This window comes from Lissotriton vulgaris, chromosome 7 (genome assembly GCF_964263255.1).
Source record: "Lissotriton vulgaris chromosome 7, aLisVul1.2, whole genome shotgun sequence".
NCBI lineage: Eukaryota > Metazoa > Chordata > Amphibia > Caudata > Salamandridae > Lissotriton > Lissotriton vulgaris.
The window spans coordinates 1,360,171,326-1,360,195,139 of record NC_141695.1 but is presented as its reverse complement, the minus strand read 5'-3'; the positions used below and the strand labels follow the sequence as shown (position 1 = coordinate 1,360,195,139).

Here is a 23,814-nt window from a genome sequence, read left to right as displayed (position 1 = left end):
CTGCAATACCACGGACTGCATCAGCTTGCACAGCATCACGCCAAATTGGAGGAACCTCCCTCATTGGATATTGGCGATTCAGCTTCGTCTTACTTTTCTCTAAATCTCTTGGTGAACGAAGTGATGGATCATTTCTATAACTTAAAATCAGTTCCATCGCTTCTTCTATATTTTCACCTACTATCATTCCTGCAGCAAACTCTTTCTGAACCTTAATTAAGTCTTCTAAATTTGATTCAACATCATCTTCTTCTAATTCCTCACGTAAAAGAGAGCACATCTCATCAAAGACATATCGTTGCGTTGGTTCCTTCCACTGCATAAATGTATCTAGCACATCTCTTGTACTATATCTCCTACTCTTCGAAATCCATCTGAGAGCCGTGGAATCTAAAATTCCCCGTTCCTCAGTACTCGGAAGCTGACTACGTCTTTGTACAGAGTCAGAAGTAGGAGTCTTAATTAAAGTTTTATAGAGGGGAGACAGAATGCTAGAGACGGAATCAGTGATTCTTCGATGAACAGAGAGCGGAGTCAACATACTGGCAGATGCAGAGAACACAGTAGAGGTAGGAACAGATAGCGGGACCGTAGGAGTATCAAGGAAGACAGCTTGTGGAACAGTAGGTGTAAGAGATATAGGTATAGGTAAAGAAGTCGGCAACCCAGGAAGAGGAGGTGCCGTAGGAACATGCACATTGACTACAGGAGGTACAGGAGCTTGATTCTGAGGGGCAGGAGCAGGAATACCAGGTTGTCCAGCAACCGGTAATTGAACATTCGGTAAAGGTGGAGCCGTAGCACCTTGAGCATACGGTGGAGGTGACTTTAACAAATAAGACAACAGAGGATCGTTTTCGGGGTCCTCCAGTATCTTAGCTGTTTTCGATGGCAAGGCAGGATAGCACTTGTCAATCGCTAAATTATGCTCTCTAATGGCCACCTCTATGGCCTTCTCGGACTCGTTAACTTGCAGCTGTTTAGCCGCTTGTTCTAGAGTCAACTCTTCTTGCTCTTTCTGTTCTTTCTTCAACCTTTTAATCTCTCTCTGTTTAGATTCTTTTCGCCAATAACGGAAAGAATCAAACATTGCCGGCCGGGCTTTCTTCCTAAACAATTTCGCTTCTAAATTATCAAGGATTTCGGGTTCAAAACTACCATGCAGTGGCCAACTAAGGACACCGTCCTTTTTCGTATAACGGACCCACACCTCATTATAAGATATAGGACCCACACCATGCTTACAGTACAAGTCATATAAGGGAGTCCCAACCGGAGGAACCAGACATGAGTCCTCCAATCGTGAATCACTGTTGCAACCAAAACAGGACAACATACAATTTCTCCGACTTACCATTTTGCAATCCGGAACACAAAACGAACAAACAAGAAACAAATATGTGCACCTGAACCAAGAACTTAGGCCTACCAAAAGCGAACTAATGTATCGATACCCAAACTAAACCAAATAGATTATCGTAACCAGACCAACTAGTGATAATCTTACGAAACCAAACCAAACCAAGAACCAAAAAGGATTTTAACAACCCTTACGAAGTAACCAGCTAGCAACCACTAAATACTTAACTGAGGCACTGAAGACGTCACCAAGGAGAAACCCGTCACGTTTCGCCGTACTAAGGACTGCACCTCGGGTCCAAGACAGGGCGACGGTCAAGGCAACGGCCCACTGCAGCCGTCCTGAGCGGGAACCCTCGTGGAAGAGAACTTCGGGCCACTTTTGCGATATGCCGGGATCGATGAAGTGGGGCGCCTCCCTCAGGAATCTTCACACGAAGTTTCTCGAACTCTTCAGGCTTTTGGACCGGTACCGAATGACGTCGCCCCACATTGGGCGCCAAGGCAGGTGGAACTCCGGGGTCTTCGGGTGTTGTTCCCTGACACCTCTGGACAGAACCAAAAAGTCCAGAACTCCAACTCAAGGACTCCAAGAAGAACTGCCGCACCCTCGAGAAAGCCTGGCTCCTAGACCAGACCACAGACAACATGACCGCCCTCAAACACGCCACCCGCAAGCACCACCAGCTTATCCGCACCACCAAGAAGAAATCACTGAAGGAACGACTGGACAACAAAACCCATGACAGCAAGGAACTCTTCAACATCGTCAAGGAGTTCTCCAACCCCAGCACCGGCAACAACGACATCTCTCCTTCACAAGACCTCTGCGACTCTCTCGCCTCGTTCTTCCACCACAAGATCGCCGACATCCACAACAGCTTCGGGGCACCATTAACGCACCCAACCGTCGAACCAACGCCCTCCACCACCACCACCCTCCACACCTGGACCACGGTGACCACCGAAGACACAGCCCGCACGATGAACACCATCCACTCCGGATCTCCGACAAACCCCTGCCCCCACCACGTCTTCAACAAGGCCGACTCCATCATCGCACCCCAACTGCGGGACATCATCAACGCCTCCTTCAACACCGCCACCTTCCCGGAGAGCTGGAAGCACGCCGAGCTCAGCGCCCTACTGAAGAAACCAACAGCGGACCGCACCGACCTTAAGAACTTTCGCCCCATCCTGCTCCTCCCTTTCCCTGCCAAAGTCATCGAGAAGACCGTCAACAGACAGCTTGCAGCCTTCCTCGAGACGAACGGATCCCTCGACCCCTCGCAGTCTGGTTTTCGAGCCAACCACAGCACCAAGACCGCCCTCATCGCAGCCACCGATGACATCAGGACCCTGCTCGACAATGGGGAAACAGCGGCCCTCATCCTCCTGGACCTCTCTGCAGCGTTCGACACCGTCTGCCACCGCACCCTAGTTCAACGCCTCAGCAACATCGGCATCCAAGAGAAGGCACTGGAGTGGATCATCTCATTCCTCACCGGCAGAACTCAGAGAGTGCGCCTCCCCCCGTTCTGATCCGAGGCCACCGAAGTCATCTGCGGCGTACCACAAGGATCATCACTCAGCCCCACCCTCTTCAACATCTACATGAGACCTCTCGCAGCCATCGCACGCCAACACAACCTCAACATCATCTCCTACGCCGACGACACACAGCTGATCCTCTCCCTCACCAACGACCCTGCCACCGCCAGAACCAACCTACACGAAGGGATGAAAGAAGTAGCCGAGTGGATGAAGAACAGCTGCCTGAAACTGAACTCAGACAAGACGGAAGTCCTCATCCTTGAATCATCACCCTCTGCCTGGGATGACTCCTGGTGGCCCCCGGCCCTGGGCAGCGCACCCAAACCAACGAACCACGCACGCAACCTGGGCTTCATCCTGGACTCCTCCCTCTCGATGACCAGACAAGTCAACACCGTCTCCTCATCGTGCTTCAACACCCTACGCATGCTCCGCAAGATCTTCCGATGGATCCCGACCGAGACCAGGAAGACGGTCACCTAGGCACTCGTCACCAGCCGACTGGACTACGGAAACGCCCTCTACGCCGGAACCACAGCCAAGATACAGAAAAGACTCCAACTCATCCAGAATGCCTCCGCCCGTCTCATCCTGAACATCCCCTGGCGCAGCCACATCTCCGGCCACCTGAAGGACCTGCACTGGCTCCCCGTCAGCAAGAGGATCACGTTCAGGCTCCTCCCCCACGCACACAAATCACTCCACAACCTAGGACCCAAGTACCTCAACGACCGCCTGACCTTCTACACGCCCAATCACCAGCTACGTTCGACAAGTCTCGCCCTTGCCGCCGTACCACGCATCCGAAGAGCCACCGCTGGTGGCAGATCCTTCTCCTACCTGGCGGCCAAGACATGGAACTCCCTCCCCATCCATCTTCGGCTGACCCAGGACCATCTCGCCTTCAGGAGACAACTCAAGACCTGGCTGTTCGAGCAATAGCAGCAGTCCCCTTCCCCCAAGCACCTTGAGACCCTGCCGGGTGAGTAGCGCGCTATACAAGTGTTATGATTGATTGATTGATTGATATATATGTATGTGTATCTATATACATACATATATAATCTGCATATCTATATAAATACAAATATAAATGCATGCATACATATACATATATGCATACATATGCATGTTATTTACATGAAAGTTTGAAAAACACTAATAAAAGCAAAGCTAAAAAGCCACCTCATTACAAACAGAATGGCTTTAACTTAAACAAGGGCGAGATCTATTGCATATGCTTGTTTACTTTGGTTCCATCAAGAAGGCATTCAGATGTGTCACACATTTGCCATAAATTCTGAATGTTAGCACTCTAGTTGCTCATTAGATCACTGTAGTAAAGCTACTGCTCACCAGGGAAGTCTGCTGCTGGTATTCAAAGTGCATGTTTCAGTCTGCATGTCAGAATTTTTTTCAGGAAATAGAAAAGGATTTGAAAAGTCACTCAAAATGTGCCCTATTTTTTCTTTCTGAAGCACTAATCATACTTTCTATGGCAAAATGAACCCCTCATTTTGTTCCTTTTTATATTAAATGTTTTCAGACTTACCACTTCATTCCAATCAAGATGGCTTCTGGTGTGCCATACTTTTGTCATAAGTAAGACTGTTAGCGCTCTAGTTGTTCTTTAGAACACTCTGGGACATTCGGTCGTTGGGCTATACTTGGGCTACATCTGGGTGATATTTGGGCTACATTTGGGCTCTTTTGTCTCTGGTGGCCATCTTGGGAGACTGCATGTCAGAATGTTTTAATGAAATAGAAGAGGATTTGAGAAGTCACTCAAAATGTGCCCTAATTTTCTTTCTGCAGCACTAATCATACTTTCTATGGCAAAATGAACCCCTTCATTTTGTTCCTTTTTAAATTAAATGTTTTTAGACTTACCACTTCATTCCAATCAAGATGGCTTCTGGTGTGCCATACTTTTGTCATAAGTAAGACTGTTAGCGCTCTAGTTGTTCTTTAGAGCACTCTGGGACATTCTGTCATTGGGCTATACTTGGGCTACATCTGGGTGATATTTGGGCTACATTTGGGCTCTTTTGTCTCTGGTGGCCATCTTGGTAGACTGCATGTCAGAATGTTTTAATGAAATAGAAGAGGATTTGAGAAGTCACTCAAAATGTGCCCTCATTTTTCTTTCTGTAGCACTAATCATACTTTCAAGGACAAAATATACCCCCTCATTTTGTTCCTTTTTAAATTAAATGTTTTAAGAGTTACCACTTTATTCCAATTAAAGTGGCTTCAGGTGTGCCGTACCTTTGTAATAAGTAGGACTGTTAGCGCTCTAGTTGTTCTTTAGAACACTCTAGGAGGCTACAGTAGAACACAAAGGAATCAACTGACAGTCTCTGTCCTTGTTGGATGTACATGTTTTACTGAGAATGTCAGACTTCATTCTCACATGACTGAGAAAGATAATGTGAATTTACAGAAAATATGCTTTCAGCTTAGCTTATAGATCCCCTTCCAAACCACTGTGGGAAAAGCATGAGATAATAGTTTTCTTTCAAACATGATTCATGATATCCCAGCAGAAGGCTTTTTCACATGATGAAATCACTTTAGAACACACCACAATTCCTAAAATGAGTATGGTACCATCAACAAATGATTTATAATGTAACTAAAGTCCTAAAACCTTCTATTAACCGCACTGCTTTTTAATGAGGTGCTATCATGTATATTGGTCCCAAGATGGCTGCCAACACTTCTTGGATGAAGTGCTGACAGCCAATCAGATCTCACGTTGAGATGTGTGGTTAGGCTCCGCCCAGATATATAATGTTTTTCCTTTTGATTTTCTCAGGAACTACTGGAGGGATTTACACCATTTAAGCAAAAGTGTGATCTGCGAACCGAACTCTGCCTCTCTGCCAAATTTGGTGTAATTCCGTTCAGATAACATGGGGAAAACACGTTTTGGGACCCCCCTTTTTTCTCAGCCCCCACTGGACGAATCCCCCCAAAACTTTCAGGGAAGGAGCGGAGCGGAGCGGGCCATCTTCTTTGAGAAATTTGCAAAGATTCATCAACCAGCGCCAAAGTTATTCCCAATAGAATGTTGCGGATTTCCTATGGAAACTAGGTCCTAACTATATATACCTACTGGCGACCGCCAGTAGGTAATATAGTAGTAGTGCTGGACATTACCAGTTTATATACGTGCATTGAACAACATCACGGCCTGAAAGCAATCAAACGCGCTTTAGATCAGCGTCAAATGCGATTTGCAAGACATAACATAATGATCCTAGAATTTGTTGAGTTTTGTCTAACCCACAATATATTTTTATTTGAAGATCAGCTGTATTTACAGAAGTCAGGGACAGCGATGGGCACCTGCTTTGCCCCCAGCTACGCGAACTTGTTCGTGGGCTGGTGGGAGGAGCAGGTGCCCAGGAGCTGCACAGTTGGACACGAGAAGGGAGAAACCGTGTGTTGGCATCGTTACATCGATGATTTATTCATCGTATGGAACGGTGGAATAAACACAGCAGAGGAATATATCAGGGTACTGAATAACAATGACCTTAACCTGCATTTCTCAGGTTCAATTAGTCCGGTGGCAGCGGAGTACTTGGATTTAAGAGAGTTTATAGAGGGAGAACAACTACACACGGCCCTATACAGAAAGGAGACTGCTGGTAATTCTACACTCTTTGCCAGCAGCAGTCATCCCCCCAACTCATCAACAGCATTCCCTATGGGGAGCTATTGAGGCTCCGAAGGAATTGCTCCAGGGATTCTGATTTCGAGGCGGCTGCCTCGGAATGCCTATCTCGTTTTAAGATCAGGGGATATGGCGATGAATTGTTGCAAAGGACTCGGAGAAAAGTGAGAAAGATCTCAAGAGGGACACTATTCACCACCAAACCGACAATGGTTGGCCGTGAGAAGGATGTAACCACAAACAAAGGGAAATTTAGGCTCATTACTCCATATTCAGCAGGCGCCAATGATCTCAGAATGATGCTCAGAAAAAACTGGCACATTCTGCAAACAGACAATGTGCTAAAAGAGGACTTACCATCTTACCCACTATTAACATTCAGTAAAGCAAGGTCAGTGGTAGACATGCTTGTCACCAGCCACCTGGAAAAACCTGTGTCCAAGACGAATACCTTAAGAGAACAAAAAGGGTTCTACCCTTGTGGCCGCTGCAAAGCCTGTGTGGGCAGTAAAAGGGTTCTATCGTACACAATATCTGAGACAGGGAAGAAAATATTCATCAAAAAGTTCATCACCTGCAGTACGCAATATGCAGTCTATTGCTTGCACTGCCCCTGTGGCCTTCGCTACATCGGTAGTACAATCAAGGAGCTGAACTTGAGAATATTAGAACACCTCAGGGCCATAGACAAAGCAGACCCGAGTTATCTGGTGGCCCGCCATTTCACTGAAGTTCACGGCCGGGACCGCAAGAAATTACAATACTTTGGCCTAGACATCGTGCCTCCAAACGTAAGGGGCGGTGATCGTTTGAGACGACTCCGTAGATTAGAGTTGAGGTACATTATAGATCTCTCTACGAAGCACCCGAAAGGCCTTAATAGTGGGGAAGAAATGGCGTTCCATCTGGGAAAATAAAGATGTAACCTATGATGTAGCCCAGGAGCAACCTACAGGTTGTAGAAACTGTGAATGTGAATACATGTAACTTTAAGCCTGTTCTCATAATGTTTGATCTACTTTTGTAATCTGTGATTTGTGATTTTTGATAGATGTTCTGGTATACATGTTTTGTAAGCAGAATACCCATCAGCTCTATATAGCAACATATATGAATCTGCCACTGATGCGGAGATGTTTCAGTATATAATTTTCTATGTATAATTTTGTAGATTTTTCTATAGTATATGATCGGTGAACTGACAATGTGAAAATGTGTAAATTTGAATTCAAGATGGATCGACTGTAGATATGATTTTGAATTGCCCGATGCATATGAACTTTTGATGGATGAAATTTGATGCATTTTATGTCAACTCGGTATAAAACAGGATATGTATCCCTGTATATATATATAAGTATTATCATGATGAAATGAAATGATAGAGGATATTAGCCGATCCACGGCTTTATGTTTTGTTTATGTCTTAAACAATTTTGATGTCATAAATACCCCCAGTCCACGTATAACAGCCCATTGGTGGGCTTTATTTGCACCTTACATGGATTTATATGGTGCATTTAAACAACTCCAAGATGGCGCGCATAGTACCTTTAGTGGGGTTAGTCCTCTGTCACTTTTCATGACTCACATAATACTTTATCAACATGCCGGTTGATGTATCTGTGTAATTCACACTGACGAAGGCAGCACGCCGAAACGCGTCTGTGTAAGCCCCCCGCAGAATAAAATCTTGCGTGGTTGATACGAACTCCTCGAGTGCTGTTTTGTTTTCTTCGGTAAAAGGAAGGAGAATTGGAGTGTTATATAATATATATATATATATATATATATATATATATATATATATATATATATATATATATATATATATATATATATATATATATACGTATATATATACATATTACCTACTGGCGGTCGCCAGTAGGTATATATAGTTAGGATTTTTTCCCTATGGGATTTTTGAAAATTCTATGTCTAATAACTTTGGCGTTTGTGGACGGAATCGGCTGAAATTTTCAGGAAAATGGCACATTTTGTTTCTGAGCAGCCCTTGAAAATTTGGGGGGGTTTTGTCGAGGGGGGGCCGAGAAAAAAGGGGGGTCCCAAAACGCGTTTTTCCCATGTTAATTTCCATGCATGGGCCATATACTTCCCCCCATCTGCGCTGCTCTTCTCTGAGAATCACACCCTGTGCCCGCCCGACACCTCCCTTTCACCCTATTCACTACCGCACCCTCTGACACTCCTCTTCCTCTGTGTCCGATTGTCCAGGCCGGACCTAGGCTATCACCTAGCCCTGCGGATGTAGTTTATGGCCCCAGCTGTAGAGTATCCAGACATGCCAACCCTCCCGATTCAGGCGTGAGACTACTGATTTCAGTGCTAGTCTCCCGCCTCCCGATTCCTGCAAGCAAAAACCCGGGGGCATATTATCAACAACTAGCGATAATTTTTGTCTCTAACTTGTTTAGAGACAAAAATTATCGCTGCACATCGGCGAATTTTATCGCACATAAACCTTGCTATTAGCAAGGTTTATCGCAAATGCGATAAAAAACGGCCGCAATGCATCAATATCGTTGAAAAGTCAGCGATATTCATGCATTATCCAGCAAATGCTCTTAGCCATGTTATCCACTTCCCATTGGATAACATGGCTAAAACTGCTCAGGGCAGGTGTTAGGTTTTGGAGATATTTGCGCTTAGCGCGAATATCTCCAAAAGTTGGTAATAGGAGATAGCGATGGTTAGGGACTGTTTCCAGTCGCTAAAATCTTGGCACGCCCACTTTGCATGTCATTAGTGATAAATATCACTGATATGCAAAGCGGGGCCCAAGATGGTCGCTATCTCCTTTTAGATGTCACTAACTGGTGTTAGCGACAGCTTGGTAATAGGGAGATAATTTTATCTCTTTTTTTTTGGCTTTTAAAGCCCAAAAAGCGGAAATAAACCCCCTTGATAATATGCCCCATGATTTCTCGGGGGTTTCAGCTGACAGGGCTTGGTATTGTGTTACGTGCTAATTCTTCCAGGAAACGTCAGAGGGTCGATGCAGGGGTTCTAGAAGGGGTGATAAACCATTTAAGCCTCATGAACAAGCGCATGGTCTTTTAAAGATTTGTGAAGTACTCGGGGCGGCGGTGTGTGTGTGCCCTCTTTCAGGAGCGGGCGGGGGGGGCACTGCCAGCAACTTGCCAGGCCAGGCAGTGTTCAACACGTGCATCACCCTTTCTCTACCTGCTATTGCGCTCCATGCTTCGGAAAGGTAAGAAAAAGAACGTGCATTTGAGTTTGAAATGTCCGATCTTGTAGCAGTACACTTGCAAAGCCCACACATGACAATAACCCGATTCAAGGGCCCATTCACCCGATTATTTAAACATATATAGCACTCCAACAAAGTTAGATTTTAAAACTTTATTAACTTTTAACTATAATGAACGGAACAAAAACTGTAAAAACATTTAAACATTTTTCACCCAAAAAAGCAACAATTGTCAGAAGCTGTCTTTTGTGCGAATAGTCCCAATCTTGGCACGCCCACTTTGCATGTCATTAGTGATAAATATCACTGATATGCAAAGCGGGGCCCAAGATGGTCGCTATCTCCTTTTAGATGTCACTAACTGGTGTTAGCGACAGCTTGGTAATAGGGAGATAATTTTATCTCTTTTTTTTTTGGCTTTTAAAGCCCAAAAAGCGGAAATAAACCCCCTTGATAATATGCCCCATGATTTCTCGGGGGTTTCAGCTGACAGGGCTTGGTATTGTGTTACGTGCTAATTCTTCCAGGAAACGTCAGAGGGTCGATGCAGGGGTTCTAGAAGGGGTGATAAACCATTTAAGCCTCATGAACAAGCGCATGGTCTTTTAAAGATTTGTGAAGTACTCGGGGCGGCGGTGTGTGTGTGCCCTCTTTCAGGAGCGGGCGGGGGGGGCACTGCCAGCAACTTGCCAGGCCAGGCAGTGTTCAACACGTGCATCACCCTTTCTCTGCCTGCTATTGCGCTCCATGCTTCGGAAAGGTAAGAAAAAGAACGTGCATTTGAGTTTGAAATGTCCGATCTTGTAGCAGTACACTTGCAAAGCCCACACATGACAATAACCCGATTCAAGGGCCCATTCACCCGATTTTTTAAACATATATAGCACTCCAACAAAGTTAGATTTTAAAACTTTATTAACTTTTAACTATAATGAACGGAACAAAAACTGTAAAAACATTTAAACATTTTTCACCCAAAAAAGCAACAATTGTCAGAAGCTGTCTTTTGTGCGAATAGTCCCAAGGCAGCACAACGTGCTGAGTTCTGGACGGCACCCAGGTGATGTCGCCTGGGTGCCGCACTGGTTTTGGTATCCTACAATGCTGCTCCGAAAATTGGCGTGGGGCGTCCCGGGTGGGGCGGGGGGAGGCCTCGTCAGTAGCGGTCTGTTGTGCGAATAGTCCCAAGGCAGCAGAACGCGCTGAGATGTTGATGGCACCCAGGTGATGTCCAGTAAACTGCCGCACTGGTTTTGGTATCCTACAATGCTGCTCCGAAAATTGGCGTGGGGCGGCCCGGAGGGGGGGGGGCGTGGGGGAGGCGGCGTGAACGGGCCTCCCCAGGTGGCGGCCATCCAGCTGAGTTGCGTCCGCTCTTGCGGCTACAGCGTCTCGCTCACCATGTAGTTGAGTTGCTCCCACTCTTGCAGTGCAGCGATAGGCGGCTGCCACATGACTCTTAAAATGGCGGACGGCTCTTCGGTTTTGGGCCTGGTCCACTGAAATGGCCCTGGGACACCTTGGAACTCGGACGCTTGCCTGCTAGGGCTTGGGCTCCATTCTCGAAAAGCGTCCCCTCAGCCGTGAAGATTCTACAAAAGTCTTGGGGGCCCCCGACTCCCGCAGGCTTCCGGTGGGGAGCGGCTGCCATGATTGCTCGCGGAATGACCACGACGGAGCTACGAGATGGTGGTGCTCTCATGCTGACGCCAGCTTTAGTCTGAAACATCCAGAAACAAGGTGGGGCTTTCATCGTTTGGGAAAAAAAAATGTTCTAAACCAATGAAAAGTGTTATTTTTAGGTCATATGACCAAGCCTTCCATCTTTAGGAAACCAAAAGTAAAATGAACCAATGAAAAGTTTTATAAACAAGTCACATGACCTGTTATGCGGCATAGGGCTACAAAAAGCGTAGAAAATCCGTTGGCACGTGAGGCGGCGTCAGTAGCGGACCGATGTGCGAATAGGCCGAAGGCAGCACAACGCGCTGAGATCCGGATGGCACCGAGGTGGTGTCCAGCAAATTGCCGCACTGGTGTGGCCATCCTACAATGCTGCGCCGAAAGACGGCGTGTCCAGCTGAGTTCCGGTCACTCTTGCGGTACAGTGAGTCGAACGCGCCGAGATCCGGATGGCACCGAGGTTGTGTCCAGCAAGTTGCCGCACTGGTGTGGCCATCCTACAATGCTGTGCCGAAAGTCGGCGTGGGGTGCCCCGTTGGCTTATGAGGTGATGTCAGTAGTGGACCGATGTGTGAATAGGTCGGAACCAGCACAAGGCGCCAAGATCCGAATGGCAAGTCCTGGATGTTGAGTGCCATAGTTGAGAGTTCTGAGCAGTGCTTGTAAGACTATCTGAAGCTTATTTGCACCTGCTGCAGCTTCACTGTTGCCCAAGGTGGTGTCCAGCAAATTGCTGCAGTGGTGTGGCCATCCTACAATGCTGCGCCGAAAGACGGCGTGTCCAGCTGAGTTCCGGTCACTCTTGCGGTACAGTGAGTCGAACGCGCCGAGATCCGGATGGCACCGAGGTTGTGTCCAGCAAGTTGCCGCACTGGTGTGGCCATCCTACAATGCTGCGCCGAAAGTCGGCGTGGGGTACCCCGTTGGCTTATGAGGTGATGTCAGTAGTGGACCGATGTGTGAATAGGTCGGAACCAGCACAAGGCGCCAAGATCCGAATGGCAAGTCCTGGACGTTGAGTGCCTCAGTTGAGAGTTCTGAGCAGTGCTTGTAAGACTGTCTGAAGCTTATTTGCACCTGCTGCAGCTTCACTATTGCCCTGGTGTGGCCAAAGGTCGCACATGACATAGGCAGCCGGCTCCCGAGGTCCGGCGGAACTTTTTTCCTTTTCCTTTCTGCTTCTTTTCCTACAATCCGTTTCATCTGAAGACACGACCAGGTCCCTGAATGTGTGCAGGGGGACGCTATTGATTGAATGAAAATGGCGGCTTGACACAAAGCTGACTCAAGCGTTGCTGTTGATGCTATACAGACAAAAATTGGTTTTCAGTTTGTACATTCTTCAGGATTTTTTTTTCCATCCAAGTCTGATTGAGAGTTTGTAGAAAAATGGCTTCAGATTTTCCACATACTACTCTTCAACATTCTTCCTAAATGTAACAATGTGAAACTCACTAGGAGAACGGCTGTTTCTGTTTCCTTTCAAAATGCTGCCAACAATATTTTCTGAATGGAAGACACCATCTTGTAGCATAAAGGGCCGAAAGGGGTTCTGGTCTGGCCGATGGTTGGTGGAGACATTTTGACTATATCTTGGACCTGCCCGGCCTCGCCCAAAATGGCGCCGGTTAAATGGGACTCGTAACTCCTTGCCCGCAAATGTATATCTAGAAAATGTTATTGTAAGTGGCCCTGTCGTATTTTAATTACAAAATGTACGTCCACCGATTCCGCAACTGTTAGACACCTTTGTTCTTGCAACCTAATGGCCCGCTCGTTACGTTCCTCTACAGTGTAAATGTCTCCTCATCATATACGATTTCAGTTTGCTCCGTGGCCGGCCCACGTGGTTATAGGCCCGTATTTGTATACTGACATTTTCACAATAAAGGTTTTTAAAACAAAACACGGTAGTAGTATTTACATTGGTAAAGTTTTTACTTTTAGTCACTGTTTTCGAATCAGTAAAAGGCAAGTGAAATAAAGCAGTCCAATTACATGACGGATAAAAGGTATAATATGTAGGAACGCAGTAAAGATAAATGGTCAAGGGCAGTTGTGTTTTTCATTTCTGCAACATAAAGTGATCGATAAGAATCTGATAATCAGGCGTATCGGCGACTAAGACAGCAGGCCGAATCTCTTTTACTCAACGGCTCCGTCATGGAAGGAAGAAACGCCCTTTTTCTCGAAAAAGGAATATATTTTACTTGCAGGACAGTTGTAAATTTTCCGGGAAAGTACATTAGCCTGGAATATTATAACATATGTTTAAAAAAAAATAATGTTCGAAAACAATAAAAAGCGTAATTTTTAGGTCATATGACCAAGCTTTTCATCATTAAAATAACAAAAGTAAAATGAACCAATGAAAAGTTTTATTAACAAGTCACATGACCTGTTATGCTTACGTTACGCGCTGCGCGCCGCGCCTCGGATCACTTCCGGGTGCGCTAACGCGGCGTGTCATATAACGCATTACGCGACAACGTAGGTCAAGAATATAGTCAAAATGTCTCCACCAACCAGCGTTCGGAACACAACCCCTTTCAGCAGTCCAAAAAGTTCTGTTAAATGACAACAGAGGGGACAGGCAACAAGAACCATCAGTCAAAGAGGGGAGGGCAAGTTCTTCTCTTCCGGGTCATGTTGGGGCGCTACCGGAACTGATCGAATTGGTAGTCTACAGTGTTTCTGGATGTTTCAGACTAAAGCTGGCGTCAGCATGAGAGCACTACCATCTCGTAGCTCCGTCGTGGCCATTCCACGAGCAATCATGGCAGCCGCTCCCCACCAGAAGCCTGCGGGAGTCGGAGGCCCCCAAGACTTTTGTAGAATCTTCACGGCTGAGGGGACGCTTTTCGAGAATGGAGCCCAAGCCCTATCAGGCAAGCGTCCGAGTTCAAAGGTGTCCCAGGGCCATTTTAGTGGACCAGGCCCAAAACCGAAGAGCCGGCCGCCATTTTGAGAGTCCTGTGGCAGCCGCCTATCGCTGCACCGCAAGAGCGGGAGCAACTCAACTACATGATGAGCGAGACGCTGTAGTCGCAAGAGCGGGCGGTAAACAGCTGAATGGCGGAAGAGGCACAGTGTAGCAAAAGCGGGCGGAATGGCAACTGAAACGGTAAAGGGGCGCCCCACTACAGCGTGTCTTCAGGTCAAACGGATTGTGGGACAAGGTCCAGAATTGAAGAGTCATCAAAAGGCAAAAAGTTCCGCCGGACCCCGGGAGCCGGCCGCCTATGTCGGGGGCGATCTCAGGCTACACCAGTGCTATAAGACTTGGGGAGGGTGTCGGAGCCAAGCGTCTTCTCCGAGTCCATGGCCATCACACCGCCCCTCAGGGGCCTCCGTCAAGCTGTTTAGGAAGGTAACATATCACATTGTTTTCTAATGCAGTCAGGTCCACAAACGACACTCACTTACTTTGAGAATAGTGAAGCTGCAGTAGGTGGAAATAAGCTTCAGACAGTGTTACAAGCACTGCTCAGAACTCTTAACTATGGCACCCAACATCCAGAACTTATGCCATTTGAGAATGGCAGTGACATTGAAGCAACTCAGGGACCAAAACCATTAACGTACTTTCACGTATGAAAATCTTACTTGGGGAGGGGGCAGGAGCGAAGCGCCCCCTCCCAGTCCGCGCCACCACACCGTATGTTGAAAATCTGAAGCCATCGTTCTACAAAGTCAACCAACCTTGGATTGAAAAATCTAGAAAAATGTACAAACTGAAAACCAGTTTTGGTCTGCATAGCATCAGTAGCAACGCTTGCTATCAGAGTGCATGAGTTTCATGCTCGATCGATTGAGCTAGCCGGATCGGGCAATAAAAAGTATAAAATAGTTATGTAAATAGTTATTTAATAAAATGTTTTACCCTGTTTCTTTGCTGGTGTGTTGTCTATATTTTTAATATTTGCATAGGGTTTGTCGTTATTTTGGGCGGGGTGGGTGACGGAGTCGAGCTGTCTTGCAGCCCTCATGGTGTGGAGCTCAGTTCATCTCAATATTTTCGTATTTCTCATGAAGGGTTGTTCCTAATATTTCTATTTTAGCGAGGTCAAAAACAGATCCAATTAGTGGCCTACTGATTTTGCTCGATTACTTTTATTTTTTTACACGATTTTTCACTATCTGCAAAGACTAAACAGAGTATTGCGACTTTGTGCTTGTTTGTAAATAGAGAATGATCCAAAGAGAACCAATTCTAAAACAGTAAATGCTTGGATAACAATCAATCAAATGGAGAGACAAGCAGGCACGACGGATTACAACGGGGGCAAAGGCCTGCGTTAACTACCGTTCACTATCTGCAAAGAGAGAGTACTACTAAGAGAAAAGAGGGGAGGGGGGGGGCAGCGTTCAAAGCACATCAGCGTGCATAAATACGAAAATGTTTTTATCTATCACGTACTTGACATTTTAAAGCTTTTCATATTTGCTATTAAAAAACCAATGAAATTCACAGAAAAAACCATAGGTTATAGTGGATATATAGTTAGGAATTTGCATTTACAAAACCTTGAAAATTCAATGAAAAAACCATTGGTTTTAGGCCATATATAGTTAGGGATTTGCATTTACAAAACCTTATTTTACTCGCATAAAACCATTGAAATTCCATATATAGTTAGATGCGCTAACTATATATCGCGCACCCGCAATCCACTGCTGATGATGTCACATATTACATCATTCATGACATGGTCAGTGACATCACTGATGACATCACTGATGACAACTCAAATGACATCACTGATGACATCTCAAATGACATCACTGATGACATCACTGATGACAACTCAAATGACATCACTGACAACATCACAGATGACATCATTCATGTGTTAATACGATGAACCTCTACAGACTCTGATATATCCTTAGATACACTCAGTGAAAACAGACACTCACAGATTGTCACTCATCCATGGAGTTACTCATACACCTAGACAGTCATGCAAAGAATCAATCACACCTCCAATTCCTCAACTATACAGTTATACACACCTTACTTATTGAAACATTCTAACACATATTTACTCTCTTATATAATCCCTAATAAAAGTTCACAATGATCCATACAGCCACTCACACATTCACTGGCTCTAATGCACAGTTATTTATATATGTCAACTCTCACATGGAGTGTGTTTTACATATGTACTTACTTTGACATGTAGCACTGAGATATCCATTCACTCACCAATACACTCATGCACACAGTCAACCGCCCATACAGCTGTTTCCACATGCACTTTTGAAACCATACATCTAGTGAATCAACTGCTCACACATCTATGCACAGAGTCACACACCTCCCAGCCACCCCCACACACACACTTACTCTCCCATAGAAATACTTAGGCAACCAATCAATAACCCATATAGTTACTCATATAGCTACTGATTAACACATGCAGCACTTCATAGAACAACAGATATAATGATGCACAAATTAATACAGTTTAATCACTAACCCATGCACTCAGTGAGACACATTTAATCACTCCCTCATACAATCAGTCATGCACCTACTAAATCCTTCATCCAGACATTTATACATCCACTCATTCTTCAATATGTAAGACATATTTTAACTTTACAGAAACATACAGTCACTGGATGTTGTGATCAGTGATGTCATCAGTGATGTCACTGACCATGTCATGAATGATGTAATATGTGACATCATCAGCAGTGGATTGCGGGTGCGCGATATATAGTTAGCGCATCTAACTATATATGGAATTTCAATGGTTTTATGCGAGTAAAATAAGGTTTTGTAAATGCAAATCCCTAACTATATATGGCCTAAAACCAATGGTTTTTTCATTGAATATATATATATATATATATATATATATATATATATATATATATATATATATATATATATATATATATATATATATATATATATATATATATATATATATATATACATATATATATATATATAACCTACTGGCGACTGCCAGTAGGTAGTTATAGTTCAAACCTAGTTTCCATAGGAAATCCGCAACATTCTATTTGGAATAACTTTGGTGCCGGTAGACGAATCTTCGCGAATTTCTCCAAGGAAATGGCCTGCTCCGCCCCACTCCTTCCCTGAAAGTTTGGGGGTAATTCGTGCAGCGGGGGCCGAGTAAAAAAGGGGGGTCCCAAAACGTGTTTTCCCCATGCAATTTTCCATAGGACCTTTAGCCAGGGCTACAACCCGAACGGCTGAACGGAATTACACCAAATTTGGCAAAAAGGTAGAGTTTGGTTCACAGATTACCCTTTTTGTTAAATGGTGTAAAATGATAAGTATATCTATAGGAGCTTACTGTAAGCTTACTGTACTCTGTACCTTCCCGAGCACGAGCTGAATGCTAATTGGCTGTCAACACTCCAAACCAGGAAGTGTTGGCAGCCATCTTGTGCCTCAGTAGAACCAATCACAATTAAGCAGAGAAACAAACGTGGAAAACGCAAAAAGGGGGCAGGGTAGAAACACGCTGACCCCCTAGGCCTGCTCAGGGGGTCCCACAAGGACCCCCAGGGCCCCTAAAATGTTTATTTATTTTTTTTAATCGCGGGGTCCGCGTACGGTAAGAGAAACCCGTGAAAAAAAAAAAACCTTGGTCTGCTTTTTTTAAACTTAGCCCCCGGGGGACCAAATCCCGGGGGCAAAATGATTTAAAAATTGTGGGGGGTCCCAATCGCCCCCACACTGCCCCGAGAACCGCCACCCCCGGGGCAAAGTAATTGTGATTGCAGGGAGGCATAGAGCCCCCCCCGCAGCCCCGGGTACCACCACCCCCCGGGGCTTCATTTTTTTATTTTAAAAAAAAATTGTGGGGGGGCTCAACCCCCCCCACATGCCCCGGGGACCGCCACCTCCCCGGGGCTGTAATATTTAATATAGGGGGTGGTGGTCCCCGGGGCCTTGTTGTTGTTGGGAGGGGTGCCGCGCGCCCCCCCTCCTGAAGTCCTTGATGGCCCTGGGGACCACCACCCCCCAGGGCCGGCTCCTGCAGTGTCCCGGGGTGCCCAATCCCGGGACACTGCTGTTTGCTGTGGTAGGGCATAGCCTTGCGGCTCCCACCCTACCACAGCAAACTGCTTTTCGTCAGGGAGACCAGCATGTTAGCTTGTCTCTATGGCGAAAAGCAATACCGGCTACCAAAGGACGTGGGGAGCCGGCTGGGACCGTGGGGGCATTTGGTCTCCCCCCACGGTCTCCAATGTTTTTTATTACCCCCGGGGGATGGGGTCCCCGGGGATTATAAACAATTTGTAATAGACGCTATTTTTTTTTTACGATAGATTTACCGTGCGCGTACGGTGCATATTACGTACGACGTACGGTGCAAAGTTCATAAGTCGTCCCGTAAGCTTACCTATTCAAGAAAAAGTAAAATATTTTTAGATATTTATGAAGTGTATGTGTTTAGATGTTTGGTGGCTCTAAAAAGAGCCCTTGTGTTTATTGGGAGATTTAAGTACCTACAAGTAAGTACCGATGCAGAGTCTAAGGTTCAAGAGGAAGACTCTGTTCCCCTCATCTGTAAAATGTACAGCATCTCTCCTATAGATGTCATGCATATTGAAGCGCAGATTGTTATGGTAAATGGACCCCATTCTATAGTCTCTGAGAAAAGCAGAAACAGATTTATTCACATGCTTCCTAGCTTTCTCGATTTGTGGACAAAATTGATTGGACCAGTTCCATTTCTGCCTTAGCCATATATTAAAATAGACAAAGGCAGTTTGAGGGAAAAGTGACATCAGTTTTGTAAAGGTGTCCTTCATAAACATTTCCAGTCCTACCCCAGTCAAAGTGCCTAGGTCATTGCCACCACAGTGCACAATTATGAGGTCAGGGTGTTGGAGATGCATAAAGGATTTTACCAATGGCATCAATTGATGCCACTTTAAACCTCTTTGTCCAATCCATTTAATGTCCACATTTGGTAAACCTAAGTCTTTGTGAATTTCTTTCTGATGTGCATACCTTTCACTCCAGAAAATATAGCTGTGTCCCACAATCCACACTGTAAGCATCTTGAAGAGAGATCTTGATGCACTCAAATGGACTCTGTAAATGAAAGGGCAGTTTGAAGTTTTTTTTTTCTAAAATGGTGGATAAGTGGAGTTTTGAAAAAAGCAAAGAAGAGAATGGTTGTTTGAAATGTTACTAGCTAAAAAAGTAAGGTGCAGTTTTCTGTTTTTTAGAAGCCTGTTATTTGTTGGTTAAGAAAAAGTGATAGAAAAGAACATTACTTAGGATAAACTGGTATATAGACAAGTCAAGCACACTTGCTGTTTTGATTTGCAACAATGTATGATGAACTTTTCACCTGTGTTGTCACTTAGGTGTTCCCTGAAGTGTTTCTATGGTAACTGGCAGAATGTGGAATGGGGGAAGGGTTGAAAGTGTTGTCAGTTGGAAAGGGTTCAAAAGTTCAAGCAATTTTAAAGTGTGTTTCATTTTAATTTAATGTGTGAATAAATGTGATTTGTAATTTATTTCTATATGTGTGTGGATTGAATGTCTAGATTGACAGGAAATGTTTGCTGTTTGCTATAAGAGTTCCTGACTTCCTTGGGTTTTGGGTTAGTTAGGGGGTTTTACAATGATTCCCAATGTTCAAGTTTTTAATTTTTTTTGTAGTTTTGTACGCTTCAGTGACGACTTACGTAATTTGCACTGTACGCGTACGGTAAATCAATTGTAAAAAAAATAGCCTCTATTACTAATTTTTTATAATCCCCGGGGATATATGTTTGCGGGGGTCTGTTTGCCCCCCCCCCCCGCAGCCCCGGGAACCGCCACCCGGGGCTTCCTTTAAATAAAAAAAATTGTGTTCGGTGTTTAAGACCTGGCAATCGGGATGTAGGTAATTTTACCGATTTAATTACCGAATCGGTATGATTCGGTAATTACCGAATCGGTATGGGTATCGATCAGGGGCCTGGAGGCCCATAGGAATGAATGTCAATTACCGAATCGGTAAATACCGATTCGGTAATTGGAGGAAACAGAAGGGTGGCAGGGTGTCACTTTGACACCCTGTTGCACCCCTCAATTGTGCATGGATGCACTTCTAGTTGGTGGTAAATAACGAATTCTTAAACCCCTGTAGCACTGATTACAGTGCTACCTACATGTCAAAATACAGATTCTGTAATTTTACCGAATCGGTATTTTACCGAATCGGTATTTTACAGAATCTGTAAAATTACAGATTCTGTAAAATTACAGAATCTGTATTTTAACATGCCCCTACATCCCAAATTCCAAATACCGGTCGGTAACGGCCGAAATCGGCCGTTACCAACCGGTCTTTGCCTTCCTACATCTGGCCCTATGTGTTTATGTGCTGGTTGGTTCTAACTAGAGCTTTTCTTTTTATTGGTACTTATAAGTAAGTACTTATGTAGAGTCTAAATATGTTAAGAAGCAGTGTTTTATAGAGTGGTGAACTTTTGATCTCTGGTGACAGTTTACAGTTGGGGGAAGGGTGGAAAGTTATGTCAGTTGGCAAGGTTTGAATTATTGAACCAATAGAAATATGTCTTTGGTTTTCAATTATTGTGTGAAGGAATTTGATTTGTTAGTAATATGTATATATGTGTAAATTAAGAGGGAAAATGTGCCATTTATTTGGTTCTGCTGCAAGCACTAGAGCAGAGAGGTTCTGTATAAGGCTATCTGCTGTGTGAGTGGCATTCTTCTTAATTTACCAATCAGTTTGAGAGGTGAGTTTAAAAGTTGTAAGGGAATGTATATAGTGCCTTTTATTTTTAGCAAAAGTAATGTGTTTAATCTTGAAAAGTTTGTAGAATTGTATTTTGAGTTTGACTGTATTTGAATAAGTATTGTGATAAAATCATTTGGTAAATTAATGTGGTTAGTGAGTCAGGTTTTTGCAGTAAAGTGCAGTACTAAAAAATGTAAAATGTGTGCAGACAGTTAAATGTTTTAGTTTGGTAAATGTGCTTTGGTAAAATGTATGGTATTAAATAATTTGACTAGAATCACACTGAGCATCCGTGTAAATTAAGGATTTATAGTTGCACCTTTTTCTATAATCTCTGCCGTTTTTCCTGACAGTCTACCTGTCTCTGCTTATACTGTCTGTTCTCTTGTGATATTTTTTCTCTTTCTTTATTTTTTACTTGTCTTTATTTATAGTGCTGCTTGTTGTCATAGTCCTTTCTGTACTCTTAGTGTCTCTCTGTCCTTATTGTCTCCTTTGTTTCTTAATAGTCTCCATTCTTTTTATACTGCCTTCTCTGACCTTTTAATGCACCGTCTCTCATCATACCTCCCTGTTAAGAATTCCTCAGCCAGAATACATAGACTGCTGCATACAGTCTTAGGTAGATTTACAAGCCCCTTGGGCCTGTTTCTTGTTTTATTGTGTCTCGGTTTTGCTTGTAATGTTGGCAAAAATATAATGCAGCAAATTTGAAATGTATTTGAAAAATGAGTCAGGATTGTCTACTGAAATGTAGTGTCCATATACATGTAATGTGTTGAGTCACTTAAACGTTTTAGTGTGGGAAATGTGTTTTGTTGAAATGTATGGTTCTAAATAATTTGTCTAGAATCACACTGAGCATCTGTGTAAATTAAGGATTTATAGTTGCACCTTTTTCCATAATCTCCGCCGTTTTTCCTGACAGTCTACCTCTCCCTGCTTATACTGTCTGTTCTCTTGTGATATTTTCTCCCTTTCTTTATTTTTACTTGTCTTTCCTTATAGTCCTGCTTGGTGTCATAGTCCTTTCTGTACTCTTAGTGTCTCTCTGTCCCTATTGTCGCCTTTGTTTCTAAATAGTCTCCATTCTTTTCATATTGGCTTCTCTGACCTGTTAATGCACTGTCTCTTATCATACCTCCCTGTTAAGAATTCCTCAGCCAGAATACATAGACTGCTGCTGCATACAGTCTTAGGTAGATTTACAAGCCCCTTGGGCCTGTTTCTTGTTTTATTGTGTCTCCCTTTTGCTTGTAATGTTGGCAAAAATATAATGCAGCAAATTTGAAATGTATTTGAAAAAGGATTCAGGATTGTCTACTGAAATGTAGTTTTCATATACATGTAATGTGTTGAGCCACTTAAACGTTTTAGTGTGGGAAATGTGTTTTTTTGAAATGTATGGTTTTAAATAATTTGTCTAGAATCACACTGAGCATCTGTGTAAATTAAGGATTTATAGTTGCACCTTTTTCCATAATCTTCACAGTTTATGTATGCACCATCTCCCCTCTGCCTGCATCATCTCTCATTTGGTCCACACTATCTCCCCTCTGCATGCACCATCTCTTCCACTGCCTGCACCATCTCCCCCTCTGCCTGCAATATGACTGTATGCCTGCACTACCTTTCCCTCTGCGTGCATCATCTCTCTCTCTCTCTGCCTGTAGCATCTCATTCTCTGTTTGTACCATCTTCCTGTTTGTTTGCACCATCTCTCCCTTTATGTGCTCCATCTCCCCTCTGCATGTAACATTTCTCCTTCTGTTTGCTCCACTCCTCTCTGCTGCACCATTTCACCCTCTGTGTGTACCATCTCTCTCTCTGCCTGTACCATCTGTGTCTCTGCCTAAACCATGTCATCCTCTCTCTGCACTATCTCCCCTCTGCCTGCATCATCTCTCCCTATGCCTGCAGCCCTGCACCATCTATCCTCCACCTGCACCATCTCACTCTCTGTCTGCACCACCTCCCTCTCTGTCTGCACCATCCCTCTCCCTCTGCCTGCACCCTGTCCTCCACCTGCTGCTATTTCTGCTCTTTTCTCTTCACCTTCTCCCCCATGGTTTGTCACTCACAGTTCTCGGCTTTTCTCAAAGTCACTGAAATAAACATATGAAATGTGCTTTGAATTTTTGCATTCACTACTGAAATAAGTTTAAATAGACACAGAGCAAAGGTGAGGCTGCAGAGCTGTGTTACATACATAGTGTAAGTAGATGGTGTCACCGTATGTGAGGGTATCACTGTGAAATGGCCCCTCAGGAGCTGACCCCGGGGACCCCGTTACGTAATCCACCAGGGCTACCGCCACTCAGACACTCACCTATCCTGGCGGATCCGTCGACAACAGCGTCCCTGACAACGAGAACCCCTCCCCTCTCTGTGTTGCAGGAACCAACCCGGAGAAACCAAGAACCGGAAGCACAACCGCCTGACCCCGGAAGTCCCGCCTCCACTCCGCCGGCTACGGACAGAAAAGACGGAAGTGGGAGAACAGACGCCGTCGGCAGATCGTGGCAGGAGATTGCGACTAGAGC

General features: G+C 44.6%; 1 pseudogene; it reads right to left on the bottom strand.

Annotated features, from left to right (window-relative positions):
- Window positions 1-23,338, bottom strand: part of LOC147703695 (forkhead box protein F2 pseudogene) — a 49,622-nt pseudogene extending 26,284 nt beyond the window's left edge.
- Between the last annotated feature and the right edge of the window lie 476 nt (window positions 23,339-23,814).